The sequence below is a fragment of the Pongo pygmaeus genome, chromosome 2 (assembly GCF_028885625.2).
Source record: "Pongo pygmaeus isolate AG05252 chromosome 2, NHGRI_mPonPyg2-v2.0_pri, whole genome shotgun sequence".
NCBI lineage: Eukaryota > Metazoa > Chordata > Mammalia > Primates > Hominidae > Pongo > Pongo pygmaeus.
The window spans coordinates 67,358,491-67,376,652 of NC_085930.1; the positions used below are offsets into that span (position 1 = coordinate 67,358,491).

The 18,162-nt window shown below is 48.7% G+C and overlaps 1 protein-coding gene across 14 annotated transcripts in view; it reads left to right on the forward strand.

Moving 5' to 3' along the window:
- The window catches only part of ATP2B2 (ATPase plasma membrane Ca2+ transporting 2), a 388,403-nt gene that overhangs the window by 171,628 nt on the left and 198,613 nt on the right, over window positions 1-18,162 (forward strand). For 10 of the 14 annotated variants that reach the window (XM_054481331.2, XM_054481334.2, XM_054481347.2 and 7 more), the window contains one exon: window positions 1,723-1,817. The exons of 3 other annotated variants lie outside the window; for them this stretch is intronic. The gene's annotated coding sequence lies outside the window, so the exon portion shown is untranslated. Of the gene's footprint in view, window positions 1-1,721; window positions 1,818-18,162 lie in introns of those variants that run through there. One more of the 14 variants, XM_054481344.1, reaches the window with a different exon arrangement.

The following is an 18,162-nucleotide window of genomic DNA, read 5'->3' on the forward strand; positions in this document are numbered from 1 at the left end:
ACAAATGAAAACATTTGTTCACACAAAAAACCCTACATAAATGTTTATAATACCCCACAACTAGGAGTAACACAGATGTCCTTTCACTGATTGATAGTTAAACAACCTGTAATGCATCCACGCGTGGAATACTACCCAACAATAAAAAGGAGCGAACTCTTGTTACACACAACCACCTAGAGGAATCTCCAGGGAATTCTGCTGAATGAAAAAAGCCAGTCCCAAAAGGTTACATACCGCATGACTCCATTTATATAACATCATTGAAAGAACAATATTAGAGAGATGGAGAACAGGCTAGAGGTTGTCAGGGGTTAGAGATGAGGGGCATGACTATAACGGGGTAGCCCAAGGAAGACTTGTATGGATGGAACAGTTCTACATCTTGATTGTAGTGGTGGTGGTGACACAAAACTACAGGTAACGTTTCATAGAGCTACACACACACACATCAAACTGCTGCATGTAAGCTCTGTAGATTGTATGATGTCACATGACTGGTTTTTATGACATGCTGCAGTAGTGCAAGTTAACCTTGGGGAAGTCTGGAGGGAGGTGCATGTGATCTCTCTGTACATTTCTTTGCAATTTCCTTTGAATCAATAACTATTTAAAATAAAAAGTTACAAATAGGGCTGTGTGCGGTGGCTCATGCCTGTAATCCTAGCACTCTGGGAGGCCCAGGCAGGTGGATCACCTAAACTCAGGAGTTGGAGACCAGCCTGGCAACACGGTGAAACCCCATCTCTACTAAAATACAAAAAAGTTAGCCAGGCATGGCAGCATGTGCCTATAATCCTGGCCCCTTGGGAGGCTGAGGCAGGAGAATCGCTTGAACCCGGGAGGCAGAGGTTGCAGTGAGCTGAGATCACGCCATTGCACTCCAGCCTGGATGACAGAGTGAAACTCCATCTCAGAAAAAAAAATAAATAAATAAAATAAAATAAAAAAGTAAATGAATAAATGAATAAATGGATTGAGAGAGGGAGAGAGAGAAGGAAGCTGATAAGGAGCCTTGTAGCATCCAGTGCCTTCTGCTGCTGCTGTTTATTGGGCGTTTCTAAGACCCACGGCACTTATGCGTATTATATTTTAGTTACCCCTCACAAAACTCCTGAAAAATAGGTATTATGATCTCTATCCTCCAGATGAGGAAAAGGAGGCTCAGGAAATTTAAGTCACTTGCCCAAGAAAGTATCTCTGTCTCTCCAGGGCACACACCTGTGACCACTCTTTCATACCCCCTCTGCCCTCACAGGCCACACACAGGCCATCTGTAAAATGGGGACAATGGTGGCATCTTATGAAGATCCAGCAAAGATAATTTATGTAAAGTGCTTAGCAGAGTAGCTGGAATGTAGTAGGTGCTCATGAAATATTTATCAAATGAATAGAACGGCTAGATGCCCGATGCATGTTAATTAAAGGGGCAGCCCTCTCTCTGGGGCCCGCCACTCAACCTTCCCAGTCTCAGACAGGGAGACCCCTGCCAGCAGGTGGACTTGCACCCCTGAAATGGTCTATGGGCCCAGGAGGGGCAAAGCCCACCCAGGCTGGTCTGAATGCGGAAGGCAAGGGCTAGGTCCTTGTCAAACCTATCCCTAGCCTAGAGCCAGCACATCGGGGACACTCCACACCACGGTTACCTTCCCTTCTCCTTTCTGACCTGGGTCCCTGTCATGTCACCCACCCCTAACTAATGCCATCTTTCCCCTTTTCCAGAGCTGAACTTCGTCACCCAGTCCCTAGAGCCAGCAAGACATGGGCCCCAGTTTCCAAACCCTGACACCTCTCATTTAACCAGAAGACGTAGAGGGGTGAGTTGGAGACGGGGGCTTGACTGGGGGGTATCAGCCTGGGAAGAGAGCTGCTAGGGGTGGGGGTTGCCAATGGAGGGTCAACTGAGCAGGAACCCAGTGTTTAAAAGCTGCTCTCTTCTCTCTGTCATCCTATTGGGGACATGTGTATTATTTATGCAACATTGGGCCGGTTTGGGGAAATTCCCTGGAAGCCCTATGGCATTTGAATTGGGAGCATGGTGTAGACTGTGGAGGAGGAAGGCCCCATCACATCACATGGTGGATGGTTGTCAATCCAGGGTCTGTCCCAGCACTGGCACTGGGGAGCCCAGGCGGATCTGACACTGCCTCTGCCCTGGGAGGATAGACCGGTGCCTGAATGAAAAGCTAGCCACCTCACCTGGTTCTGCTTCATTCTTCTACCCTCTGGGCCATGCCCCAGCCTGCACATGAAGCCTTGGAGGTGGGGTAGTCAGGTGGGCTTACTGGGACATGTGCTAAGTGCTTGACAGAGAGGACAGGACCGGCCAGCTGGGTGGCAGTAGTATGTTTATTGGTTATTGAGAGCTTGGCAGCTGGACTCAGTCCCAGGTTCAAATACTAGTTCTGCAACTGGGACAGCCCCGCTGAGTCTCAGATCCCTCATCTATAAAATGGTATTTTGCAGATGATTCATGTAAAGTGCTTAGCAGAGTAGCTGGAACATAGTAGGTGCTCATTAAATACTTATCAAATGAATAGACCTTCTAGGTGCCTGATGCATGTTAATTAAATGGGGCAGCCATCTCTCTGAGGCCAGAACACCACTCAACCTTCCAGAGCCAGCATATACAGCAGCTCTGTGAAATTTCTTTGGCTCCTTGCTGAAAGCAACCATGTCTTCCTCTGTGCTCCTGAAGCCCTTTCTTGGGGCCTCTGCTATTTGCCTTGCTTGGCCAACCTTACATTAGGGTGATATACAAATCTTGGAGTGCATGCCCCATGGACCCAACATGTAAGAGATCAGAGCTCTCACTGCTCATCTTTCGGCATCAGACACAACTTATGTTGCACAAGCTTGTCCTCGGGGCCAGAGCTTAGAGTCGTCATCTCATCTGACCTTCCCAGTAGCCGCCATTAGCCCTTTTCACAAATGAGAAAACTGATGCCCAGAGAGAAGAAACTTTGCAGCCAGCCTGCAACCCTGAGCTTCTAACTGTGCAAGCCAGCATCACTGGCTTCCTACTGCCTTTGTGCCTGCCTGAAGATGAGTAACCACAGACGTAACTCAGGGAGGGAGCAAACAAGCAGATGGGCCACTTGCCTCCCTGTTCAGCCTTCAGACACCACCCAGACCTCTTGCTTTGCTAAAGTTTGGTTTCTTGCCCAAGCACTTTGGGACGAACCAGATTGTTTCCAAACACATTACATAATTGCTCACATATTTATTTAATGCCATCTCTTGAATATTAAATGATCCATAATACAGAACAGAAACTTGAGCATCTAAACCCAGAAGCTTTTGACAGGCGTAGGTGGGGAAGGAGGTTGAGGAGAGCCATCCACAAGCCATCCTCAGGGAGAGGTGGTGACATCACTCCTCTCCTCCTCCTGAGATGGGTTGACAAAGGCTTCCCATGCCCATCGGTGGAAACCAGGTAGTGGAATTTTCACCATGGAATTCAACCTGTTTTATTATATAATAACAAAGATGCATCATCTTCTCTCTAAAGGATGCTCAAAGCCAGGGCTTAGCTACCTGTTTATTTGGTTACAAGTGTTTATTGAGCACCCTCTATGTGCAGTCATTGTTATACTTTAATTCACCTCTCATGTGCCTTTATGAATGGGACAAACAGACCCCTGGCCTCAGTGGGACTGGGGAGGGATGAAGAGGGCCCAAGATAAAGTGGTAATGTGAGCAGAGGGCCCCTGTGAGGAGTTTGAATTACAATCTATGTGCAGTGTTGAAGTTATTGGGGGTTTCCAGTGGTCCGATCAATGTTTAAGAAACATCCCTCCAAAGCCAGCAGAGGATGGGGGGGTGAGGGGCACATCAGGAAGGGCCAGATCACAGTTCTAGGTTGGGGGTGCCAGGGGGGTGGGGCGGGGAGAATCCAGGGAGGACATGAGGGCCACCCAGACCCTAAGTAATGAGCTTCTAGCCTCAGAAGTGGGTCTGTCCAAGGTGATTCTAAGTTTCTCCAAGGGGGCAGCGATGGAGGGCCTGACCTGATGGCCAGTAGGAATCACAGTCACACCAATGTTAATAATCATCTCAGTGCCTAGGAGTCCCTAAGTACTCACTGCCTGCCAGGCATTGCGATGAGCCCCTTGTCCTCACCACCAGCCTGTGTCATGTACAATTTTGTTATCCTCATTTCACAGAAGAGGAAAGCAAGGCCCAGAGTGGTTAAGTCCAACGCCTGGATTGCCAGGAAGTAGCATCTCTCTCCACACATACAACCCATGTTGGTTGAATGAATTCATAGTAACAACAATAGTCACAAAAATCACCATAGCAATCACTTAATACAGGGCTCGCTTTGTGCCAGGGCCTGTTTTAAATGCTTTAAAATTATTAATCATTTAGTGCTCACAACAGCCCCATAAGACAGGCATGACCATTCTTATCCCCATTGTACAAAGGAAGAATCTGAAGCAGAGTGTTCAGTGTTAATCCCACCCGAGTTGGGATTTGAACCCAGGTAGTATGGCTCTGGAGTTCAGATTTTCAGTAAAATGAAGTGCAGGTGGAAGAAGTAGCTTCTGCTGAGAACCAGCACTCTGACCCGGCACTGTCTACGTTTCCAAGTCTGGGGTCAGAGCCACTGGCTCACTGTCGATGGGACATTCAGCAGCACTACTTTTGGGGCAGGCCTGGGCTGAGCCCGAGAAGAGGGAATGTGTGCCAGCAGACCCTCAACCTGAGGGCTGACCTGTTCTCTCTGGAGCCAGAGCGAAAGGTCCTCCCAGAGCCTGCCCCTCCTGCAACTGCCAAGACGTTCCAACTACAAAGCAGCTCGAGTCACTGCCTCAATAAGGGAATCAAGGAATCTTGTCACTCTCTTTGCCAGCAGGAACATCCAGAGAGGAAAACCAACTGAGGGAAGTTGTGGAGTCAGAAAACGTTTATGGAAAATGTTTTACCCCAGGACTGTGCCAGAACAACTAAATCCTCCCCAGCAGAAACCCTTTCTAACTAAAAATGACAGGCATTTTTCCTTATTAATAAGTTCAATCGGCAGAATTTCCACGTCAGCAACGTATTAGGCAGTTGTAATCAACACCAGTTTACAAAGCAACTGACTCATCCCTCCTTAAAATGTGGGCAATAATTCCCATCTGAGGGGCCTTGCTGGGAGATGGGAGCCCCATGCTCGAGAAAGTGCTTTGTAAAAGGTGGAAATGGGCGCAAAGGAGGGCTTTAAAAGGACTTGAGGATTCTTAAACAGCTTATCCTTTTGGGGAGTTTGAACTTTTCCCTGCAATCCTGTTCTCTTCAATGAGAGAATGAAGGAAAAAAACATGAGCCCCGTCTGTGGCCAGACTGCCCCAGTCTAAAATTCAGGGAAGGGGACAAAGGTTGCATCAACACATGCCGCAAACCTCTGGTAACCACTCGTCAGAGCCAGGGGGCCATCGCACTAGGCCTCACTTAGGGAGGGGGCGTGGTGCGGTGGAACACTACTGCTGCAGGTCGTCTCCCCTCTGCCAGGTGCAGGTCCCGGCTGTGCAGTCCTGGACAAGTTTCACTTAAGTGCTTGCCACCTCAGTTTTATATTCTTTAAAATGGGAGCCCTCCTTTTTGAGGATGTTGGAAGGATTCAATGGAAGAGAAAATAGGATATGCCCAGCTTAGGGCCTGGAATATTGACAACTGCTCAGTGAGTTTTGTTCTTTTGGTGGTCCCCAGTGGGAACAATAGCCTCAAATGGTGAGGACCCCAGGCGCCTTTGCTGGGACTGTGTCAGTCTCTCTCAGCCACCTGAGGACTGGGAAAAGAGTCTGTCATCTGTATTAGTTTGTTAGGGCTGCCGTGACACATGACCACAAACTAACAGAAATGTGTTGTCTCGCGTTCTGGAGACTAGGAGTCCAAGATCAAGGTGTCAGAGGGCTTGGTTCCTTCTGAGGATGGTGAGGCTGACTCTTTCCCGGCCTCTCTCCCAGCTTCCAGTGGTTCACCGGCCATCTTCGGAGCTCCTTGGAGTAGAGAAGTAGCACTCTAGTCCCCTGCCTTCACATCGTCTTCCTCAAGTGAGTGCCTCTGTGTCCAAAGTTCCCCTTTTCGTAAGGACACCAAATCATTCCAGATTAGGGCCCATTCTAATGGCCTCATTTTAACTTGATCGCCTCAGTAAACACCCTCTATAAACGCCCGTCTGTACCTCACATTCTGGGGTATGAGGGGTTAGGACTTCAACCTGTCTTTTTGGGAGGACATAGTTCAACCCATAGCCCCATCATAATGATTTGAAGCTGATTCTGGACAGACCACCAGTTCTTTCATGACATTTAGGTTCCCAAATAGACTCGAAGAATATTTTACATCATTCTCTAAAAGTCTGACATCCTTCTAAAAATCACTGATATCTGAGCTTCCAGGAGATGCCCACTGGCATCTTAAACTCCAATCCGAGACTGTAGGGTTATTGTCTTACATAAAGAGCCTGTAAGTTTGAAGCTGAGCTCTTTCTCAGCACAACTATGTGCTAGACTCCGGAAACATGGGAAGCCAGGGACTTAGCTTTCAAGGTGGTTACAGGCAGGAAGGCCACAAAACAGGTAAGCGTGCAACTGGCTGTTGTTAGATAGGGGAATGCCAGGAAGATCGTTCCCAAAATGATCTTCAAAGCGTGAGAGAAAGAGGTTTTCTTCCTAGGTCACGTCCTGTCTTTGTTTCCCTAGAGAAGTAATGTCCTTCCTGGGTGGTCTGAGAACCTCTGGGGAGCCCCTACTCCCTCTCATCAGTCACTCGGCTTTCATTCTGAGATAACACCTGCTCCTGAGTCTTCCCCTGGGAAGGTGGGAAGTGGCACAGAGACCTGAGTCCATCACCCCGGCTTGGCTGGGATGCCCAGAGAGGTGGGGGGTCAGTGCTGGACCCCCTTTATTGCCAGCTCTCCATTTTTTTCCTCCCCAGTCATCTCATGGATCTGGGAAAGTTAACTAAGCTTCCCCATCCCAAATATGAGCGGTTCCCACATTGCTTGAACTGAGAGCCTACAATCTATATTCACACACTGACACCAGCACCAAGCAAGTAGCCGGGATCACGGGCATGAGCCACCGCGCCTGCTTAAACTGTATTTTTAAAAGCAAAAGGCTGGGAAGCGAAGGAAGTTGCTAGGTTGACTAAATAATATGTTTGCAGCATAGATGTTCTGCTATTTGTCAAACAGGAGTTGCTGTGATTAGCAAAATATCAATTCACATAAAACTGAAAAATATATTCAGGGGTGTGTTCCTTACAGCAGAAATATTTAAGATAAAACACACATGGGCACGCGAAGGGGGAAGATTGCAGTAGCTGGGAAACTTGCTCATGTGGAAAGTGCTCCTTCTCCAAGGATGCTGGAGGAAGGACAAGTTGATCAGCAGGAAACAATAAGTGTTTTCTTCCTGTTTCTCTATGAAGAGAAAGTGATCAGGCACATTATAGGGCACAAGCAAGGAGTGTCGTGGGGCCCAGAGGCAAGGTGGGTGGGGGCCTCTGTTACCCTTTTTTCCCCTTAGTCCAGAGAGGCTTCCTGGAGGAAGCAAGATTCTGTGCTGTTTGGCCCAGGCTGTCCTGGCCTGACGTCTCCCCTTGTGACTTGTTTCAGTGGAAGCTTCCTTGGGTTGGGCCAGATGCACGCACGCATTGTAGCCATCCTTTCCCCACGTTCCCAGGGCTGCTCCATGCCAGCCAGTTGTACAGAGAGTCCTCAGAACAAAAGAACTTCCAGGTAGCCAGGGCTGAAGCCAGGGTGTTGCTGATAGGATCAGGAGCCTCATGCTCGTGAGAACAAAAGCCCAAGAAGAAGCCAGGGGCACAGAGTCATGCCCGCCACCCACGTTGCTTTTGACAGAGACCACTGTTTTGCCGATTACCACACTGTGGAGGCCAGCCCACAGACCTTAGTGGCCAGCCCTGCTCCCCTGCCCCTCCCCACCCCGCCTCCCTCCTCACCGATCCCCAGGCCAGAAAGGGAGGCAGCCCTGCTGGCAGCCAGGCCTGGGTGCCGTGGCCACCTTGCAGGGTGTGGCCATACGCTGCAGACTTCTGCAGTGACTGTAGGTGCCGGAGCCAAGCAGTCAGAGAGGGTACTTGTGTCCGTGGCCTGGGACCCAGCAGGGACACCGGGTGATTCACCGCCATCTCTGGCCAGGTATGGGAGGCTGGGTTCGCGAGGCACTCCCCACAGCCCTGGACTTGTTGGTCTCCCCAGAAGCCTGGGTCTCCAGTCCAGGGCAGGGCAGTGGTGGGGAGGTAGGGGGTTGCTGAGATGGAAAGAGTGTAAGGAGAGGAAACTGTGAGGCTTTGAGCCCTTGTCTGGGAGGGAGAGTGGAGGGCAAGCCCTGGCCCAGGCAAGCTCTGTAGGTATTGATGAGGAGCCCCAGGAGGGACTGTCTCTGGCCTCACCCGGCTCCATAGGAGTGCTCCCTCCAGAGGGCGGTGAAAGAGTACAAGAGCGTGGGCTCTGTAGCCAGAAGACCCAGGTTCAAATCCTGACACCCAGGTGTCCATTCGGACATTTACCTCCATCTCTCTGCCTCAGTTTCCTACCCTGTAAAATGGGGGTGGTGGTAACAGTTCCTATTTTATAAGGCTGTGTGAAGATCAAATGAGATAAGCGAGGGAGCCCTTCAACACAGGCAAGTGTCCGATAGGTGTTAGCTCTGAGCTGCCCCCTTTCCCTCCCTGAACATGCGAGCCGCCCTCAGAGACAGCAAGGTTGATGCTGGAAGGAAAACTACCTGCCCATCTCAGAGGCGCAAATACAGAGGAGATGACCTAGGTCGTGGTGTCAGTTTCTGCGTCAGACAGACTGGAGTTTGAATCCTGTGTTTGCAAACGGTTTAGCTGGGAAGACTTACACACACTCTCAACCCTTTGACCCCATTTTAAAAATACGTGAAATGGGGATAATAATAGGACCTAGCTTGTGGGTTATGTATAAGGATGAAATTATGCTGTACACATAAAGGGCTTATCCCGTACCTTATACTTAAATTGGGAGCTACTGTCACCACCACCACCATCATCATCACTATCATCATGGTTACTATTATTGTTATTATTATTAGGAAATAGAGACTCAGAGAGGGGAAGGGACTTGCCAGCAGTCATGTAGCAAGTCAGAGGGCAAGGCAGGACCCAGCCCTCGCCTCCTACCCCTCAGTCCCTATTCTTTCCACTCCACACACCCCCTCACTGGCCCTAACGGGTCCTTCTTGGCCCTCTGCACACTCATCACAGACAGTTCCGGCTGACTTCATTGGTTCTGGGCATGGGTCTGGGGGTGCCACACAGGGGAATCTGGCATCCCCCCAAGAGGCTGAGCCAGCAGACAGCCCAGGTTGGAGGTTACCTTGTCCCCATGACCCACAGCACCCCTCTAAAAGCCCTCCCAATCCCTGTGTCCAGGGATCACTGGCCAGGGAAAGTCTCTGAGGGGGTGGGTTATAGCTTTGGAGGAAGCTGTCTGGGAACTGCAGAGCTCCTCAAGCTCCTTGCACCCCAAGGAACTCCTTAAACAGGGAATAATTAGAACTCCAACTTCCACCAAAGCTTCCCTGGGCTTTGAGAGCAGTCTGGGGGTCATGCTCAAGGGTCTTCTGCTTCTGTTGGCTGGTACACACCGTCTTTGCAGGCTTTGCTCTCTCTCTCCCACCTCCTGGCCCTCCCAGGCAGAGATGAACAGAGACAAAAGAGGAGGCAGGGGAGAGAGGAGGAGGAGAGGATGGGGTTTGCTGTAAGGAGAAGGAAGGCTCACACACCTGTTTTAATAATACAAATATTACACACACAATAATAATCATCATTCCTATTTATTGAACACTTACTATGCACCAGGCACTGTGTTAAGGACTTGATATATACTGTCCCAGTTCATCTTCACTACAGCCTTATCAAGTAGAAAATTATTATACCCACTTTGAAGATGAGTAAACTGGAAGGGTCTTATTCATCTACTGTGTAATGAATACAGTTGCGAAGCAGATGATACAAAACGATGACAGAGAATGAGTGAAATATAACAGGGAGTCCTGGGGACTGTGGCAAATTGGAGAATCTTTTTTTTTAATTGAGGCATGGTACACACGGTAGATAAAGTGCACTAATTTTAAATGTACCACTTTTTACATGGGTTTACACCGGTGTAACCACCACCCAGATTAAAATATTTCTTGTAGCCCAAAATATTCCTTCTGAGGTATTCGAATTTATTTTTTCCAAATAATATTCTGCAAAACTGTCCCAGCCGAGAGCAACCTAAGGAGACATGGTGACTAAATACAATGCAGTGCCCTAGATGGGGACCTGGAAGAGGAAAAGGGTGTTAGGTAAAAACAGAGGAAATGTGAATAAAGTGCGGGTGTTAGTTAGTATCAACATATCAATATTGATTCATTGATTATGAGAAAGGTACCATTCTAATAGAAGATGTGACTAATAGGGGAAACTGAATGCAGGACAGACAAGAACTCTCTGTATTGTCTTTAGGAATTTTTTTGTAAATCTAAAACTGTTCTAAAACAAAAAGGTTATTTCAAGATATTGTACAGAGGCCCAGAAGAGCAAAGCCTCTTACTAAGGGCCCCACAGGAGCAGTGGACTAACTACAACCAAAAGGCTGGTCGGTGCTTTAGCTGCCAAGGGTGGAGTTAGGGGATGAGGGTGTCAGGGGTGCTGGGGTCTCCTTGAATCTGTAAGTGCCTTACAGCGGACTCACCTCTGCAGGAAGCTGGCCACACAGCTTCCCCTCTGCCACCTCCTCCTGAACTCTCCAGGGCTGTTCGTTGAAAACCAGTTCTCCCACTGGCCTTGGCCCCAGAGGGAGTATTCATAGGCAGCTCCTGTTCTGAGAGCAGGATGTCACCTTTCCACTTCTGCCAGTGTCAATGCAGGTGTCTCTGAGCCTCCCATGCCCAGCACAGGGGTGGCATGAGCACAAGGTGTTGGTTGAGTGTTGGATGGATAGGTAAGTGAAAAAATGAAAGATGGAAGAAATGAATGGCAAGCTGGGTGGTTGAGGGGATTCCAGGGTGTTAGAGAGTGCCAAGAGCATGGACTCCGCAAACAGATGGCCAGGGTCAAACCCTGACTCTCCCACCTCTAGCCAGGAGAGGTTACTTAACCTCTCTGTGTCTCAATGTCCTCGCCCCAACATGGGGAAAATAGTATACCTGTCCTTAGAGGGCTGTTCAGGTTAAAGGAGTTGATTGACATGAGGGAGGGAAGTAATAAATAGAAGAAGGAAGGAGAGCTGGGGAGATGATGAATTAGTTGTCATATTGAGAGGTGGAAACTTGGACAAAGCCATAAGACTGGCCATTCTCCCGGAAAAGAGGAAGAGGAGCAGCATTGTACAATGGTTAGAGCACAGATTTGGAGGCAGAGCTGCCAGGGATCAAATCCCAATGCCATCACTTACTGGTCATGTGACTTTGGCCAAGTGAGTTAACCTCTCTGTGCCTCGGCATCCTCATCGGCAAAATGGGTATGATAGCAATGGCACTCACCTCAGGAAGTGGCTATGAGAACTAAATAGTTGCCTGGTGTGGGTATAGTGCTTAGAATTGTACCTGATATGTTTACTACAACTCTGGCATATCATGAGTGTGTTTTAAATAAATAGGAAAGGTTTTGTGCCAGAAGCCCACCCCCTCCCTTGAAGGGGCTCCCACGTTCAGGATGCAGGTCCAGGCATCACAAACTCACTTACCTCCTGGGTCCAGGGGAGAAAGTGCCATTAATGAAGTCAGCTGGAGAGGGGATGACCTAGTGGCCACATGTTCATCTCTTTGGCCTCATCTGCCTCCAGCCAACTCTGGATGGGCAATGCTCACGATATTTTAAGAGAAGATAGAAATCTGGATTCTTATGCACAATCCCCCAATTTTGAAACATTGGCATTTAATTCAATTTTATTTTAAGCTCTGAGAAAAACAAACAAATGTATTTTCAGTGGGCTGCTCTCACAAGTAGCTGGTTTGTAGATTCCCTCCGCTCTAGTCCTGCCAGTTCACTTTATTTTATTTTTTTTTTCTGCATTTTAGAGAAGAGGAAACGGAGGCCTAGAGATAAATGCTTGGGCTCTGATATATTTGACCACTTAGTGGAGCCAAGTTCTCCTCTCCCCTGCTACCAGTCACATCCAGGATCCCCGAGTAATCAAGTGGGGGAGGAAACATCAAGGAGACGTTTTTCCCACGGACCAGGGTTTTTCCAATAGCATATTTGAAATATGATTTAGGTTAGCCAGACATCATTTGCACCATGTGTCAGAGGTGCTGCTGGGCATAAAGCAGGAGTCTTCACCACTTCCAAAGCTGTAGCAAAGATTTGCAATTTATGGAACCCAACTTCACTTCTAGCCCTGGCCCAGCAGGCTGGGCACCAGGATTCCGCCTTCCATGAGCAATGAGGGCTAGGGTGGCCTGCCAGAGAGGAGTAAGTTCTATGGTGAAGGAAGTCACAAAGTAAATGCTAGAGACGCTAACAAAAGTTGGGAGACATGTTCAGGAGAAACCTTTAAGAGTGATATTTTTTAATAGAAAGTTAAGTTAAAAGCTTGTCATACTCTGAACTTGAACTGTTTTATTCTTTTCTGTTGAAAACTGCTATCTGGTTCCCACCTACTTAACCTGCCTGCACCTCCACCTTTCTATCTACAAAATGGGGACAAAATCATAACTCACTTTGTACAGCTTGTGATGAGGATGGAATATGACACTTGTGGAGGATTAAACAATAAAAACCAGCCATTGTCACTGTCAGCAGCTTCCAGCCCACCTGTTTGCACAAGCAGTGGCTCAAGAGCCTTTCACTCTTGGCCTCTCTTTACCCTAACTATCCACATCTGTGACCTTCACTTTGAAGAGTCCGGTGCATCTATCAGCTGTGGAGCACCTATTGTGTGCCAGGTCCTGTGCTAAATTCTTCCACCTGTGTCCTCTCCTGTAGTCCTCAGAGCAACCCTGGGTGCTAACATCATCACCACCATCTCTGCAGCTGAAGAACCTCAGGCTCTGGGAGAAAACATGAAGCATCCAAGGTCACCTCCACGTGTCAGTGTGACCTTGAGCAAGCCCCATTACCTCTCTGAGCCTCCAGCTTCTTCATCTGTAAAAGGAGGTTCAGGACACCCACCCCAGGGCTGCTGTGAGGCTCTATGAGGTAATGACTTCGAAAGTGCACCATCAGCTGTAGATCCCAGACAAACGGATGGTGTGGATGTGAGTCCTTCAGAGGCCTACTCCTGTTCGGGATTCAGCACATTTTAGCAGTAAGGGCTACTGAGAAAAGTTATTTCAAGTGTCTTTTTCTTGGGTGGTTTCCAAATACATCTCCTTTCTCCAGCTAACAAGTCCAACACTGGCTTCAGCAGAAGCTATGCACACAGAAAGTTACTTCCAGTGGAATGACCAAGAGGTAGAAGGGAGATAGGCATGATGATCACAGGGAAGACAGGATCCCAGAGGAGGTCTCGGGCTGTGCAGTCCAACAGATGTGGGATCAAATCCCAGCTCCTCCACTTACTAGCTGTGTGACCTTGAGACAACTAGCTAACCTCTCTGAGCCTCACACAGAGGGTTGTTATGATGAGGGGTATAAGCACAGCAGCTGAGAAAAGGCAATACACATGTACTGAAAAGGAAGCCTCCTCAAATAGGGCACAGCAGTACACATACACGGGACCACGAGGAGCTGGAGGGTGGACACTGCACTTTTCATCTTGGCAACCTGGCTCACAGTAGGTACAGAGCATACATTTTTAAAAATAAAATTTTACATTCATTTTCCTTTCTGCCTTGTGCCCACCCACTTAATCCCCCTTGTCTTTCAATCCCCAGCCCCGCTGTCCCACCTCTGTGAAGTGTGAAAGAACACAGACTGTTACCTGACAAACCTGGGTTAAAGTCCAAACACTGCCCTGCCTGGCTGGATAGTCTTGGATAAGTTACCTCCCCCCACTGACTCTCAGTCTCCTCTTCTGTAAATGGGTTAATATTGCCTCCCTAGCAGGGTTGCTGTAAGAGTTAGAGATGATGTATGTGGCTGGCATGGCCTCTGACACAGAGTAGGCATTCTGAAAGTGGCAGCAGAAATGCTGTTGTTCCTTCCAAATGTAGCCCATGGCCACCTCTGGCTCTCCACTCACACTCAGACTAACTCCCTAAGGAGTTCACAATCAACTTGTCTCTACATCTCAGATGTCACAATAGAAGCACCTTGGGTATATACATCTCTAAACAGTGACATTTCACCTCCGTTCCCACAATCACTTTTCACAATTTCCACACTCTCACTGCTTCTATATTGGTTGGACTTGGAGGGATTAACAATGTCCTTAAAACACCTTAAAAAGGAGCATCAACAGACAAATCAGTCTGGATCAAGAACAAATGGTCCAGAGATTAAAACACCTGTCCATAATCACCGACATTATCCACTGGCTATGGGATCATGGCTATTCATGCCCATGAAAGTTCCCAGACTGAAAGTTCATGAATGAAGGATTTTCTGGTCCTGGATACCATCTTATCCTCAAAGATAGCTTGCAAACTCTTCACTGTTACTTGACTGATTGTTTATGGGGGCTTCTCTGATGCCTCCAGATCAAGGCTAAATTCTTGAGAGGTAGAATTGACTCTGCCTCCCTGTGAGGATTTGTGTGGGGGCAGGTGGAGGGCTTGGCAGGAAACCCACTAAGGTGGGTCACACAGGGGCTGGGGTGCCACAGAGGGACAATCTACTCCTTGGGATGTGTGTGCCCCGGAAGTCTGAAGCTGGCAAGGGTCTCAGGCAAAACCTTGTCCAATGTCTGGCTAATATCCATTTACCTTGCATGGAATGCAGACCCTGTTCTGGGAGCCCCCTCCTCAGAACTGCGAACAGAGTCTGCCCTGTTATTAGCTGGAAAAGTCTGGCTTTAACACCTGACATTGTGGGAGGATTGCCACAGCCATATGCGAGGGGCTTGGAGAGTTTATCTGCAGTGACATAGTCCAGTTGCCACTCTGAACCTGCAGTGATGTCTGGCCTGCAGAAGCCACGTATGCCATATAGTTTGTTCCAATGCAAATCAAAATAGAAAGGTACTCTTTTTTATTTGGGTAGGCGAAGAAATAAAAGGAAAAAAAAAGAGACCAGATGTGGTGGCTCACGCCTGTAATCCTAGCACTTTGGGAGGCCCAGGCAGGCAGATCACTTGAGATTAGGAGTTCAAGACCAACCTGGTGAAACCCCGTCTCTACTAAAAATACAGAAATTAGCTGGGTATGGTGGTGCCCGCCTGTAATCCCAGCTACTCGGGAGGCTGAGGCACAAGAATCACTTGAACCCAGGAGGTGGAGGTTGCAGTGAGCCAAGATTGCACCCTGCACTCCAGCCTGGGTGACAGAATGAGACTCTGTCTCAAAACAAAAAAAAAAGTAAAAGAATATTTGTATACTCTCTAAGTCCACCCTCTCTTCTTCTGCATTCATTTAGGATTTCTCTCCACCCGCCTCCCACAGTGAGGAGGTGAGGGGTTCTCCCAACCTCCACTATTACCTCGCAAGGGCGGGAGTCTGATCTTAAAATCAGCACCCCCCTCCCCTGCTGCTTGCTCCAGCGCTGGCTCCAACACCTGGGCCTCTCCCTCCAGGCCCGTGAGCTAATTACAGGCTTCCCTAAATCATTGTAAGGAAAAGCTAATTAAATCAGGGTCGGCCATTAATTTTCTGGCTAAGGACAGGCAGCCGACACCTCTCTTCAATTCCAGAATCCAGAAACCATGGCTTGGAGCTTCCTTTGAGGTTGGGAATAGGGTTTTATCTGTTAGGGCTGATTTTAGGAAGAGCAGCATGTCCCAGTGACCATGAGGGATCAGGCTGGGGACCTGAAAAACTGGGCTGCAGCCAAATGTATATGGTAAAGGGTATGAGGAGGTGAAGTCAGATGTCCCTGCACCCACCATTAGCAGTTGTATGGTGTGAGAAAAACCCCTGCATTTGATCCCAGCCCTGCCACTTGCTACGCAGGTATCCTGGTCCAGAAGTCTGCACATGCAAGGCAAGCAGCATCAGTGCTGGCACAGAGAGTGGAGTGAGTTCTGAGCCAATGTTTGTTGAATGAACAAGTGACTGCTGAGTGCCTGGCTCAGTGCCACACACATAGTAAACACCCAAACAATATTTGTTCTCTTGTCCCTCTTGGAATCTTCTTTTGGAACTATAACATTCATGGGATGAGGTGGCTTAAGTTCCTAAAACCTTTATATCAAAACATTCATTGGAAGCTTTCCTCCTTTGAGATCAAGGGTGAGAGATGTCAGAGGTGGGGTAGGGGCAGGGGACACAGGAACTGAGTTCTCCACTCCTAGAACTCCAACGCCTCTCACGTATCATCAGATGCTAGCCTGCCCTGCCATGCTGCCATGCATCAGCATACCTCTCTGTAAAGCTGAGCACCTTGACAGAAGTCCCAGCTGTGACTCTTTTCTCTTTCTTGCTCTGTTCCCTCATTAACCAAGTCCTCAATAACCCCTTGAAAGGCCCGGACATTGCACATTGCACCTTCATTATTCACTCCCGCCTCAGCCACTTTATTGCAGATGGTGAGTGACATGCTTAGCTAATTCAGGGGACCCCAAAGGCAGGAAACAAATAGGGCAAATCCACAGTATGGCTGAGGACCATTCTGTGTGTCAAGTTCAGCACAGTGCCCAGAGTACAGATTCTGGAGTCTCGTTTGTATCCCAGCTAGCTGTTTGACCTTGGGCAAGCTGCCTAACTTTTCTGTTCCTCAGTTTCCTCCTCTACAAAATTGGCATGATGATACCAGTATGTCCCTCGTGGTGGTGTTGTAAGAATTAAATGAGTTCATAATGTGCCAAGTGTTTAGACAGGGCCTAGTGCACGGTTGCTGTTCCATGAACATTAGTTATTACTCATTATCTCAGAACGAATATCTCAGTTTATCTTTACCACAGCCCAGCCTGGCCGGAGAGTATGATGGCTCTCACTTTACAGATGAGGTCCAGGGAGGGGAAGCTACTTTCCCATGGCCACACAGAACAAAATCCCTGCCCCACACCTGTCCCTGACAGAGGGGAGACTGACAGCACCTGCCGGTGAAAGCGGGGCCCGGGGCAGGGCAGGGGTAGTGAAAGGAGTTTTCAAAGAAGGGCCAGGCCTCCCTCAGAGGCGTGAGTGGAGTTGGGAGGTGGCTATAAATACGTGAGGCGAGGGGCTCTGTAACTAGGCCAGGAATGTGTGTTAGTCATTGAGGTCAGCACGGCCGCAGCGGCGCTTGGCTGGGAGAAAGCGGATCAGGAGTGGGCTCAGGTGAAGCCAGAGAGCTGAGGCCAAGGAGGGGTTTTGCTGGGGCAAGAGTGGCACTCTCAGCTTGGGGGCATGCTGGCACCCCCAAACCTTTGTCATGGGACAAGGGCAGATTCCCAGGAGTGCCTCCCCTATCCCTTTTAACCTCCGAGAAATCCTTCTGTAGTCCAGATCGGATCAAACCTCCAAGCTGCCTAAACCCACAGTCCTGTTTTCCAAAGGCAGACGTGAGTCTGCATTTTGGAGGGGGGCAAGCACATCCCCTCTAGTTTAATACCTGTGCACTTACTTTGATGTGTTAGGGGAAAAATACAACTGGCAAGGCAAATCCATGATATTGTGACTATGAATGCTTAAGATAACACTAAGTAGAGAGATACATATGTTTCTAAAAGGGAGGTGATTTCAGGACAGATGCAAAGTATATGCTAGAACTTGCAGACTGGCAAACATCATTACTGGAGTTTGAGGGTTTCTGGTCCACAGACTAAATGTGAATCTTTTTGCTGTGAGGTTCCAAGCCCTCCCCACCCCAACCCCACTCTACCTTCATTCTTGCTGTGCCTGCTACCTGGAATGCCTCACCGGCAAAGGTGAGATGTGCTCCTCACTGCAATCTGCACAGGCTGCCCAATCCCCCGTCTGTCTACTGCCATTTCCCACACTGCGTGAGGTCATCCTATCTGCAGCCATCGCTCCCTCAACAACAGGGAAAGCAAGCTCTGTGTCTGTCTTCCTACCTGCTATGCCCAGCACGGTGTCTAGAGCCAAGCACAGGCCCAGGACGTGACACCCAGTTCACATCCTGGAGCTGTCACTGCCTGGTGCGAGACTGTGCATGTGC